A 13,473-nucleotide genomic window follows, 5' to 3' on the forward strand; every position below is an offset into this window, starting at 1 on the left:
ATCGGGAAGAGTGGGGATTGGAATTATTGACTCCTTAAAGTCCCTTTATCCAGCTATAAATCTGTAATATTGTGGTCTGAGAGAGATATGTGCAGAGAGGGAAGGACAAAAGCGGGGCGGGGGTGGAGGGAGAGTCACCTGAAGGATAAATTTGAAATGTGGGAGTTTGGTGGGAAGAATCACGGCTCAGGCCCTGGTTTGCATGCGTGCGCTTCGCTGCGTAAGGGACTGGCCAGCAAAGGCACTCGTGCATCCTTGGTGCACAGACGTATCTCCGGCTTCTTGCACTCTTATTCCGGTGACACACGAGGTCGTGTCTGGCTGTCAGGGGGGACACATGCAGGCCTGATATATTTAAGATGGGCTCCAGCACATTTGGAGGCACCTGGGGGAATGGAAGAAAGGGAAAGACGGTTTAGGGGACATTGTTTGAAAGGTGGCACCTTTCCACTGGACTGGAGAGGAATAATTGCTCTCAAGTTTCGTTTGAGTTTTTGCCACTGGGGGGGGTGACCTTTCCTTGGGGCTGGTAAAGGAGAATCCCCTCCCCCTAGGCTCCCACCCCATCTCCCTTTGTAGGATGATCTTAGAAAAAAAAAAATTAGGAAGATGTTTTTACTGCCCACTGCATGTCTGAACAGCACCGCTGAATGTATGGGCATTGTCAGGCTAATGATGGTGGGAGAGCTATTCAGGCCAGGAGGAAAAGAGCTGGTTTGTCCAAGTTGCTGAGTGCCTGTTTTCCTGGAGTGGAGACAGCTTGAGGAGGAAAAGGAAAAAAAATGTCACCTCCTCTTTCCCCTTCCCCCAATAAAAAAATCTGGTGTGGAATCTCCTTGGCATAGGATAGGTTGAAGGGGATGGTTCTACCCACCTCCCACTGTGTGCCCTGAAGGAACATTAACTCTCTGGGGCTGTTTTGCCCTAGAGCAAAGTGGAGAGGGTGTGATGTCCACCTCTTTGGGACTGATCTCTACTAGGGAAGAGGCTTGCCAGGCAGCCAGGTGCATGGAAACTCCTGCCTTTGCCAGGAGGACTACTTGAATGGAGAGGGGGCGCAGCTGAGGCTGTGCCCTGGAGAATTTCAAACGGCTACCTATGGGAACAGCAGTTTGCCAAAATCCATGTCAGTGGCAGGAGCTGCCGATTTGGTGTGTTTGTTTTTTAAGCGTGGGCTGAGACCTCGAGGAACAGGCAGGATTGGCTGCGTTTCCAGGGTTTCAGACTATGCCACTGGAACTGATTTCTGGCGGGGATCTCATTCTTCAGGCCTGCCAAGGCCTTTGAGGCAACGCACAAGTCACCAGTGGTTTTTTTTTTTTTTTTACATTTCATTGCTGAGCAGGATTGGAAATTTCAGGAAAGAGCCAGAGTGAGAGCAAGACAGAGACATAGTGACACAGAGACAGACAGAGACAGAGACACACAGAGACAAAGAGAGATTGAAACAGAGACACAGACACACAGAGACAGACAGACAGACAAAGAGAAAGAGAAACCTTCACTCACACCTGGATGTATAGAACCTAGACTACCTGAGCAGCTTTAAGCTAAATTTCCTCATGGGTTTATCCTTTCTCTCTCCCCACCCTCCATCCTATTAAGACCATTGTGAAAGAAATAACTGCCATGACTGGAGTTGGGGTACATTCATTTATTGGCACTTAGTATGGGAGACACCTGAGGTCTTGCCACAAAATCTGTTAATAATTGACTTTAAAATTTGAAGAAGACTTCACATATTGTCTTTTTTCAAAATTTCTTATTTTTATTATAGCTTTTTATTTTCTTTTTTTTTTTTATTTTTGTATTCATTTTTCCAAATTACCCCCCCTCCTTCCCCCCGATGACAGGCAATCCCATACATTTTACATGTGTTACAATATAGTCTAGGTACAATACATGTGTGTGAATATCATTTTCTTGTTGCACAATAAACATTAGAATCCGAAGGTACATGCAACCTGGGCAGACAGATATTAGTGCTAACAATTTACATTCACTTCCCAGTGTTTCTTCTCTGGGTGTAGCTACCTCTGTCCATCATTGATCAACTGGAAGTGAGTTGGCTCTTCTTTATGTTGAAGATTTCCACTTCCATCAGAATACATCCTCATACAGTATTGTTGTTGAAGTGTACAGTGATCTTCTGGTTCTGCTCATTTCACTCAGCATCAGTTGATTTAAGTCTCTCCAGGCCTCTCTGTATTCCTCCTGCTGGTCATTTCTTACTGAGCAATAATATTCCATAACCTTCATATACCACAATTTACCCAACCATTCTCCAACTGATGGACATCCATCCATCTTCCAGTTTCTAGCTACAACAAAAAGAGCTGCCACAAACATTTTGGCACATATATGACTCTTTCCGCTCTTTAGTATTTCTTTGGGATATAATCCCAGTAGTTATAGCTTTTTATTTTCAAAACATATGCATGGATAATTTTTCAACATTAACCCTTGCAAAACCTGGCATTACAGTTTTCCCCCTGCCTCCCACCTCTTCTGGATGGCAAGTAATCCAATATATGTTAAGCATGGTAAAAAATAAATGTTAAATTATATACTTTAACATATTTAACATGTATTGGACTATCTGCCATCTAGGGGAGAGAGTGGGGGGAAGGAGGGGAAAATTTGGACCAGAAGGTTTTGCAATTGTCAATGCTGAAAAATTACCCATGCATATGTTTTGTAAATAAAAAGCTATAATGATAATAAAATAAATAAATAAATAAAATATATGTTAAATCTATGTATACATATTTATACAATTATCATGCTGCACAAGAAAAATCAGATCAAAAAGGAAAAAGATGAGAAAGAAAAAAAATCCAAGCAAACCACATCAAACAGAGGGAAAATGCTATGTTGTGATCACTCTCAGTTCCCACAGTCCTCTCTCCGGGTGTAGATGGCCCTCTTCATCACAAGATTATTAGAACTGGTCTTAATCATCTCATTGAAAAGAACCACATCTATCAGAATTGATCTTATAAGCTTGTTGCTACCTTCACCTATTATCTAATAACAACCCTGTAAAGCAGAACTACAGGGGTTTATTACAGCCATTTCATAGATAGTGAAACTGAGACTTATTCAAAGTTACACGACTAGTGTTACAAGGAAGGATCAAATTCGAGATCTGTTCTTTCTATTGCATTCTGCTGTCCTATTTATTTTTTAAATTCTGAAAATCTTTAAAAATATTTTTTTCCTTTCAGGAATGTTCTTATTTTTTTTAAAGCTTTTTTATTTTCAAAACATATGCATAGATAGTTTTCAGCATTCACCCTTGCAAAATCTTGTGTTCCAAATTTTTTCCTTCTTTCCCCTTACTCCATCCCCTCAGCAGCAAATGATCCATTATATATTAAACATTTGTAATTATTCTATATGTATTTGCACAATTCTCATGCTGCACAAGAAAAATCAGATCAAAAAGGAAAAAAAAATATGTCTCTCCTATTCTAAGGAGCCTATGGAACCAGGGATCCCCGGGATTTTCAACATAAGGGTAAGGTACTCCTGCCCTTTGTTGGAGCTGTTGTATTTGACAAAAATAAGGACTCTTCCTCCCATCAAACATGTAATAATACCATGAGATTTCCCATGAAGCGTGAGTATAAAGGGAGAGAAGGAACACATATTTTTCAAATTCCATTCCAGTCACTGTGCTACGTGCTTCACAGCTAGTATCTCATTTTATTCTCACAACTGTACAAGATAGGTGCTATTATCCCCATTTTACAGGTGAGGAAAATGAGGCAAACCAAAGTTAATTGACTTGCTCAGGGTCACAAGCACAAGTAGTATCTGAGGCTAGATTTGAACTCAGGCATTCTTTCCTGGGCTTTCTTCCTTCTTCTCTTCCTTCATTCCTTTTCCCCTCTCTTCCCCTCTCCCTTCCTTCCTCTCTCCTTTCTGTGCTAAGAGCTTAACAAATATTACTGCAAGTAGATGCTGTTATTATCTCCATTTTTCAGATGAGGAAACTGAGGCAATCAGGTTTAATGACTTGCCCAGAGTCACACAGCTAGAAAATATTTGAATCTGCGTTCAGATTCAGTTCTTCTTGAGTTAGGTCCAGTGCTCTACTCTAAGGCTATTCTATTATCCCACTTAGCTGTCCTTGGTTATATTTGTGAATATAATCTCAGTAGACAATTCTGTTGGGGAACTGGATTTGGGGCTACATGTCTTTCCTATGATAGGAGCAGAGCTAACAGTAGCATACAGTATCAGTGCCCAAAATTTTCTAGTTGTCACCCAAAGTAAAGTTTTGGGTATTAAATTACTATGATGACTTCTCTGATCTGTCTAGGTGATAGTGATTTGGATTTAGATACAGTCTTTTTTGGGGACTTTAAAAGGGACTCCTTCCCAATGTCTCAGCTCTTCCTGAAAGAGAATAGTATATCTCCTGAAGGAGAAAAAAAAAAGGTCCTTCTATCAAATCTCATTCAACTGCTGTCATTAATCATGTCTGACAAGGGTTTGATTTTTTCCACTTATGTAAAGGGAAAATAAATTCAGAAATAATAATAATGATGGTAAGCAATCAAGTGACAAATGATTTGCAGCTTCCTGAATTGCTTGCTTTGGGGAAAAGAATCTGTTCTTTCCTCTTAGATCCAATCTCATCAGGAGGAGAAAACAGGAACTAGGAAGTTGATACAGTTTTTTTTTTTAAAAAAAGGGAGAAAGATACTTTCTTGCAAAAGGGGGAAGGAAGAAATTCTCACAGCCTGAGTGTGTGGTACAGTAGATCCATCAGTGGTCTCAATCAGGGAGACCTCAGTTCATATCCTGCTTCAGATACTTCTTAACTCTGGCTCTAGGCAAGACTTTTAACTTCTGTTTGCCTTAGTTTCCTCAGCTGCAAAACAGGGATAATCACAGCACTTGCTTTTTGAGTATTTTTCTCAGGATCAAATGAGATAATTTTTGAAAAGTACTTAGCACAGGGCCTGGCATATAAGTGATATATAAATGTTAGCTACTGTTATTCAGGATTAGAAGGGCCTGAAATCTTAAAATTTTTGAGAACTTTTTTTTTTGAGGCCATCGAGTTCAGCCTCATTATGCAAATGAAAACATGACGAAGAAAGCAATTAAGTGACTTGTCCAGGGTCATGTGCTATCTGAAACAGAATCAATTCTCCCTTCTTCCCTCTTTTTTCTCCCTTATTTCCTTTCTTCCTTCCTTTGTTCTTGTTTTCCTTTCTTCTCACCTCCCTCCCTTCCTTCCTTCTGCACTAAGTTTTATTATCATTATCTTATGCTACTTATTATATATTCTCATTATATTATTATTTTTCCCCTTCTTTCTGAGGCTGGGGTTAAGTGACTTGCCCAGGGTCACACAGCTAGGAAGTGTTAAGTGTCTGAGACCAGATTTGAACTGAGGTTCTCCTGAATTCAAGGCTGGTGCTCTATCCACTGCACCATCTAGCTGCCCCCTTCTCATTATATTATTATATTATCTCTTGATCCCCACAACAACACTGTAAGATAGGTGCTGTTATTATCCCCATTTTGCAGATGAAGAAATTGAGGTACACAGGTTAAATAACTTGCCCAGAATCACACAGTTAGCAAATGTCTGAGGCTGGATTCAAACCCAGTTTTCCTGACTTAAGTCTGATGCTTTATCAATTCTGCCATACTGCCTTTTTTAGTTTATCACCTGAATTGCCCATGGCTTTTCTTGACTTTGATGGCAACTCTTGCTCTCCAGCATTCTCAATAGTAATCCAAAATAGTCTTAGTGTGCTGAGACTGAAGAATGGGGGGAGGAGGGGAAGGAGATGAATTTTACTAACCAAATAATCTAGCCCCACCTTCCACCAAGAAGTCAAGTTACTCTATTCCTTCCTTCAAATCTGCCTCCTAATTTCCATGTTGTTGAATTCTGGGAGAGTCTCCTTCATGACTTTTTAAGTCTCAGTCCCATGGCAACATTTCCAAAATAGGAGTTTCATCCATAGCTTCCTCAGAGCACACAGGTGTGGACAAACCATCTTCATCCTTGATCTCTGGGACACCCTTAGATCAAGACATTGGGTGATTGACAAACTCAAAGCCTGAGTTATCTTTGACTCCTATCCCTTTCTTTCTCTTCCTTTTCCCTACCCTCCTCCTCCCTCAAATCCCTCCTTTTCCCTATTCTCTCAAACTCTTCCTGCCTCTCCTTCCCCACTTTCCATTATTTACTTGTTGCAGTCATGCCTCCAACTTATAATAGTGTCTCATTAACTTCTGGCTTGAACCCCATCATTGCAGTGTCATCCTCCCAGATGATATCCTTAACCAACATATCCTCCTCTACTTAAACTTCTTATACAACACTCAAATTATAATAGCTCACATCTACTCAGTGCTTAAAGAGTACATTATTTCATTAGATCCTTGAAGTAAAAAAGAGTCATTGGAGTTTATTGAAAAGAAAGGAGACATGGTCAGAGCTAAGCTTTAGGACCATAGAGGATAGATTAAGGGGAGAAGAGACTTGAGACAGAGATACCAATTATGAAGTTATTATTATAGTTCAGGCAAAAAGTGATGAGAACTTGAACTAAGTTTAGGGTTGGGAAAATAAAGGGAAGGGGGTACTAATATTAGAGATGCTGAGGAGGTAAAATCAATAAGACTTCTCACCTGAGTGGTTTTGTGAAGAAAAGGGGAGTTTGGATCAGAGAGATGTCTCTGAGGATGTGAACCTGTGTGACCAGAAGGATGGTAGTACCCTCAACAAACAGGTAAATTCAGGAGAAAAATAGTGTTGAGGTAGGGGAGAAGAAAGAGTTCTATTTTAGACAGGGTGAGTTTGAGATGTCTACAGTACATCCAGCTTGGAATTTATATCTAGCTTGGAATGTCCAATAGGCAATTGGTGGTGGATAACTGAAATTCAGGAAAGATTAGAACTTGATATATAGAAGTTAGTCATTTTTCCCTGACCCACACCAATATAGTTTCTCCTTCTTCTGAATCCACTTTTGATTTATTCATCTGAATGTATGTTTAACCAAATGAACAATATATTTCCTCCTTCTGAATCCACTTTTGATTTATTCATCTGAATCTATATTTAAACAAATGAACCGGACATTTTTGATTTACTGGCTGTGATGGGTTGACTGAGGATCAGTCTTATTTTGAATGACAGTAGGTGTTTAATTAACCTTCAAATGGGCTTTAGTTCTTTTCTAAAGTCAACCACTGTAACCAGCAAGACTGGAAAAGAAAAACTTCCATTGTCTGCCCAGTTTTTAAAGACCTCTTACTGGAGGCCTTTCCTTATCCTTAGTGATTACTGGCATTGCTCTCCCTTTCCCTTGTGACTTTGAAAGTATTTTGTATTTATTTACCTGTGTACATATTGTACACATACAATGGAATTGTAAACTAAAGGACAAGGTCTATTATTCTAACTTTTGCTCCAATGTTTAACTACTAAAAGAGCCTAAATTCTTGTTGAATGAATGAATAAACCCTATAATATTTGACTTTCTCATGATTTTTCACATTTTGTTTTTTGCAAATAAGATTTTATTGATGTCATTTTTATATCACTATAATTTCATATTGTAAGTTTTATATATATATGTATACACACACACACACACACACACACACACACACATATATATATATATATATATATATATATATATATATAAAACTATAAATTCATGGAATTTGTGTATTTGTCTTATCTCTTCTATCTGAGGGAGATTTTTACTGGTCTGGGATACAAAACTTTTATTACTATCTTGAAGTCTATAAACATAGATACCAACTTTCTCCCTTCCACTTCACTGGGTCCTGCTGTGGTAGATTGGAAAGTGGGGTGACTACCTTTGTGAAGAAGAGGAGAAACAAGTTGGTTTCCTTCCCTGCTTGTTTTTGCTTCTGTCAGATAAAAAGGTCAAGCTGGGCTATTTCTTAGGGTCTTTTCAGTTCTTATGAAAAGCCTTAGAACTGCATGGCTAAGGAGGACAGCTGGAGAATTCTGAGAGTTTGAATATCTCTGGTTTATAGAGTTAGGGTTAGGAAAATGCCATATGTAGTTCTATAGCTCTGCCATTAAATAGCAAGTAATCCTTTAAACATCCTCATGAATTTGCATTTCAGATAGTCCAGTCTCTCAGACAAAATTCACCTGTATTTCCAAACTAGTTTCCAAAATCCAACAGCAGATAAAAAGATCTAGAAGGAAATGAATGAATGATAACCATCTTCCTTTAAGGGCTGTGCTGAAAGCCCCATCTCCTTTTAAATTAAATCCTAATATATAACTTCTTTTTCCCAACCATACTTGCCTGGGAAGGAGAGTTCTAATTTCTAACCATGGCGACATCATTTCAAGCACTACCACTTACAGGAAGCCTTTTCTGATTCCCTCTTCTCCCATGCCTTCTCCTGTCTTTATCTATCATAATTTTACATGTTGCATATTGCAGATGCTTAATGCAATGTGCAAAAAAGCTTATGTAATAAGCTTTTTTTATTTGTATATGTTGTCTTCCCCTCTTCCCTGGTGAATTTCCCCATTTCATAGGATGATGCCCATCACATTGCAAGGATTTAAAGCTAAACTGATTGATTGATTGATTCCAAATGATGTCAATGTGTCCTGTAGGGAAGACCATTAGAAAGAGGTTGGATCAGGATAAAGAACAGATGGAAGAAGAGCAAATCACATGTAAATGTTAACCAGAATGATTAGCTCCTAGAAATGGAACTATCATTGAGGTAGTACAGGGATTCCCAATGGCTTTTGTTTCCTGAGCCTTTTCTTACAATAACACAAAGTATTGTGAACCTCTAGGATAATTTAATATATTATTTGTGGTATTCTGGATGCCATTAAAGAATTTTTAGCATGAATCCTTTAAATCATGATTATAAAACCCCAACACGGAGTGTTATAAAACCACTAATTGTAACCATTGGAAGAGTAGATGATGGTATATTTGTACTCAAGACCACCTTTGGTTCAAATTTTTTTTCTCCAGTTATTAGATGTATGATCCTTGATAAATCACTTATTTTCTTTTGGCCTCAGTTTCTCTCTGTAAATAAGGCATTAGACTCTCTGAACTCTAAGGCCCTTCTCCCTCTATTTTTGATCCTAAGATGATCATGCATTTTTAGATTCATAATAATTCTCTGATATAGATTATAAAAGTATTATTTACATTGAAAGATGAGTAAACTGAGGCTCAAAGAATGAAGGGTCTTACTTGTCCATGGTCACACAGCCAGCAAGATCAAAGCTGAAATCTAGTTCTTTTTCTGCCATATCATCTTGCTAGTCCAAGGGATTAGCCCCAAAGTTTTGAAATCAGTTTTTAAATAATTTTGTCACATTAAAGAAAAGCAAGCATAAAAGATTCAGAGCTGGAAAAGAGATTAAAGATCATCTAGTATCAGCTCTTCCTTTTAGGAATCTGAGCCCCAGAGAGGTTAAGTGATCTTCAACTTGCACTCAGTGACAGAGTCAGATTTGTCCCCAGGATTTCTAATTTTAGGAACAACTCTCTCGCTACTACAGTATGTTGTTCAGTTGTTTTAGTCCTGTCCAACTTTTTGTGACCCCATTTGGAGTTTTCTTGGCAAAGATAGTGGAGTAGCTTGCTATTTCTTTCTCAAGCTCATTTTACAAAAGAGGAAACTGAGGCAGACAGGGTTATGTGTCACACTCTTAGTAAGTGCCCTGATGCTAGATTTGAACTTAGGAAGATGAGACTTTCTGGCACTAGACCAAGAATTCTATTCACCTTGTCACCTAGCCGCCCTTACTTAGTCATATTTTTGATTTCTTGTGATTCTTGTTCATCTTGTTTTATGTTCAATAAATAATATTATGCCTTTGTGTTTCTAGTCCACCCAATAGTAACTTCTGATGAATTTGTGGTGGTGGTCCCCTCTTGGTCTTTTCATGAGTATAATAAAGTCAGTAACATTTGTAGAGACTCTTTCACTGATAATATTGACATCCCAATTATATACTCATCTGTTCTGGGTGCTCAACTTTCAAATAACAAGGAAAATTGTTTTTCCTTTGTAGTTCAGCAAACCAGTAAACTCATTTTGGATTATATTAGACAAATAGATTACAGAAGCAATAGCTTTGAAATCGTGACCTTCAGTTCTGTATCCTAGTTGATAATTAACTCCATCATAATGTGAAAGATCCTAGCTTTAAAAAAGGCTAACAAATTTATCACCAGAGCTTGTGCCAGATTAGTTATCTTATTAAATTATAATATCTTTTTTGACATCACCTACATTTTACTCCTCCCAAAGTCTATGCTTTATAGCAAAGAATTAAAAAAATAGGAAGAGAAAAATAAATTCAGTAAAACCAGTCAATATTTTGATGTTATATGCAATGCATCTTATCAAGCCTTGTCCTACTTTTGTAAAAGAGTAGGAGAAAATGTCTTGTTTGATTAATTTTTGCATATACAAGAGTGGCCTGAAAAACTCCTTGGACTCCCCATCACTTTTTTTGCCTTTTTAAATTGATTTTTGCTTAATCGTGCCTTTTGTTTAATATTATATTCATTTTTTTTTCTTTTTGCTGAGGCAATTGGGATGAAGTGACTTGCCCAGGGTCACACAGCCAGGACATGTTAAGTGTCTGAGACTAGATTTGAACTCAGGTCCTCTTGACTTCAGGGCTGGTGCTCTATCCACTGTACCACCTAGCTGTCCCTATTATATTCATTTCTAAATATATTATCTTTTTTCTCTAATCAGGAAGCTATCCCTTGTACCATGATTTTTAAAGCAGCAAAAATCAAAACCATAAATATCCATCATCCTCCATATCTTGTCCCTCATGGATTCTTTTTAACTAATTTCTTCTGCAGAGAAATAGTGCAATGAAATCAGTGGATTCTTGTGCTCCTCCTCTAAATGTTCATACAAGTTTGGGGTTGGGTTTTTTTCATCTAAATAACCTTTTGGAGAGATTTGTAGTAAAAAGAATTCAGAGAAAGCATAGTTGTCAAATTTCAGGTTCATAAATTCCTCAAATCTCCCAATTGGAAGAGACCTTTGAGAATATCTACTCCAATTTATACTAGAACAGAAAACCTTTTTAGATGAGTGGTCATCTCATTGGAAAATTACTTGGGAAACCTATTTAAAAAAACATGACACTTACTATAGTGTTTTAATAATGGATTCTAAATCCATTGGCCCTGGATGTGTCTATTAGCTGGCTGGGACAGTAAGTTAGCTTGTAGTACACATGGGTTCACTGGGGCCCCAGTATTAAAATGAAAAGTTTAATGGGAGAAGAAAAACTTTCCTGGATACATTGTATAAGGGCTCAGACTTAGTGTGCTGGGGAGAAACCCCCAAAACCTAGTGATCAGATAGATCCTAATAAGGAAAAAGACAATTTCTCCAAAACCTTCTTGCTCATCATTCTTATACCATAATAATACTCCATCCAAAATGTCACAACTTGTTCAGCCATTCCCCAATTGATAAGCATCCCCTCAATTTCCAATTCTTTGCTTCCACAAAAAGAACTGCTAACACCATTTTTGTACAAATATGTCCTTTTCTCTTTCCTTAGATATCTTTGGTAAATAGACCTAGTAAAATTACTGAGTCAAAGGGGATAGTTTTATAACTCTTGGGCATGGATCAAAATTCCTCCCTTGAATTGTTAGATTAGCTTATAACTGCCATTAGTGCATTAGTGTCTCAATTTTCCCATATCCCCGCCAGTATTTGTAATTTTTCTTTTTTTTTCATGTTAGCTAGTCTGTGAATTGTGAAGCAAACATATACATGCACACATATATGTATATAAAATCCAAAAATCTCATGTCAAAAACTCCTTCTTATTAGATATTAGCTCAGAGTCAGGAAGACCCAATTGCTAATTCTGCTTGAGACACATAGTAGGTGTGATCTTGGGCAAGTCAAGTCAGTAACCTCTCAGACTCAGTTTCCTCATTTGTAAGATGACAGCACCTACTTCTTGGGGATATTATGAGGATCAAAGGAGATAAAATGTGCAAAACACTTTGCACTAATACTTAAAGCATTATACATAGTTTGGTGTCAACTTGCCTTATCCATTTTCTCAGGACCAAGTCATATGTAGATGCTTAGGGGGTGAAGATTCATAAATAGCAGTTAATGATATCTACAAATAACATCTTCCAGAAAAGAAAGCAGGGCACGAAGTGTTATGTTTAGTGTCTCCACCCTATCCCAAGCTTAATGGAGAGAAGAATTGATCTAATCATCATGCCAGTTTCTGCTTTTAGATACATCACAGATTATAGTTGTGGAGAGAAAAGACATTTAGTCCCCTTCCTTCTGCTCCCCCCAAATCCCTTTATCTTGGCTTCCTGACTATAGGTTTTACCAGCAGGTAAATTATTTCACTGAAGAAGTCTAAATTCCTTTAAAAACATCTTTTTTAGTTAACAAGCATTTCTTTTCTTCCCTTCCCCATTAAGAAAAAAAAATTAAATCCACCTCTGTAACAAATTGCATAATAAAGAAAACAAATCCCGATATTAGCCATATCTAAAAATGCAGAACTCATTTTTACATTTTGAATTCATACTCTCTAGGGATAGCATTCCTCATCAGCAATCTTCTGTGATTTTATGTTTTGATCAGAGTTATGTATTTTAAAGATGTTTGTCTTTAAAATGTTGCTGTTGTATTAATTGTACTTAATTCATTCTGCATCGGTTTATTCTAGTCTTCCTAGAATACACTGCCTAGAATACAATGACTATTCACCATGATAGCATTTCATTTCATTAATATATCATAATATGGTATGGTATATGCTCCCTAATTGAAGGGTTTCCCTCAGTTTTTAGCTTTTTGCCTCTGCTAACAGAGTTGCTTTAAATATTTTTTATACCTCTGAGTTACATTTGGGAGCATAATTTTAAATTGCTTATCAGAAGGGCTGGACCACTTTCACATCTCTACCAAAAAGCCTTAGTTTTTTCAAATTTAGAAAGAAGCTTATCTTAAAAGCAGTTCCACAAATACTGGGTAGATGTGTAAAATAATAATTCTTATTATAATTAGCATCAAATTAATTGAATCCTAAAGGCAGTTTTTTTAGCCCATTGCCAGTTGGGTGGTTTTAATAAATTCCATTTCTTTTATAGAGTTCTGCAAGTGAGGCTAATTTCTCTTTTATAGTTCAAGGAGCTTTTCTTGCTTCCAAATTAACACTTAATTTTCTGTGAAATGTTCTTGAGCCTTGGCATTCTTTTTGAGTGTGTGTTTTTTTATTTAATTCCATGTGCCACAGGGCTCTGATGTAATAATTACTTATTAAATTGAAAATTAAAGGATGCAATTAAACTTTTGCAAATTTTTGCAAAATACTTCAAAGTTTAGTCAGTCAGCCAGCTGGTACTAATTAAGCTCCTACTGTACAGTACTTGATTTACCATTCTT

At 37.4% G+C, this 13,473-nt stretch overlaps 1 protein-coding gene across 10 annotated transcripts in view; it reads left to right on the forward strand.

Moving 5' to 3' along the window:
• ARHGAP22 (Rho GTPase activating protein 22) overlaps nucleotides 1-13,473 on the forward strand; it is a 400,236-nt gene that overhangs the window by 338,548 nt on the left and 48,215 nt on the right. The window lies entirely within an intron of this gene.

The sequence above is a fragment of the Sminthopsis crassicaudata genome, chromosome 2 (assembly GCF_048593235.1).
Source record: "Sminthopsis crassicaudata isolate SCR6 chromosome 2, ASM4859323v1, whole genome shotgun sequence".
Lineage (NCBI taxonomy): Eukaryota > Metazoa > Chordata > Mammalia > Dasyuromorphia > Dasyuridae > Sminthopsis > Sminthopsis crassicaudata.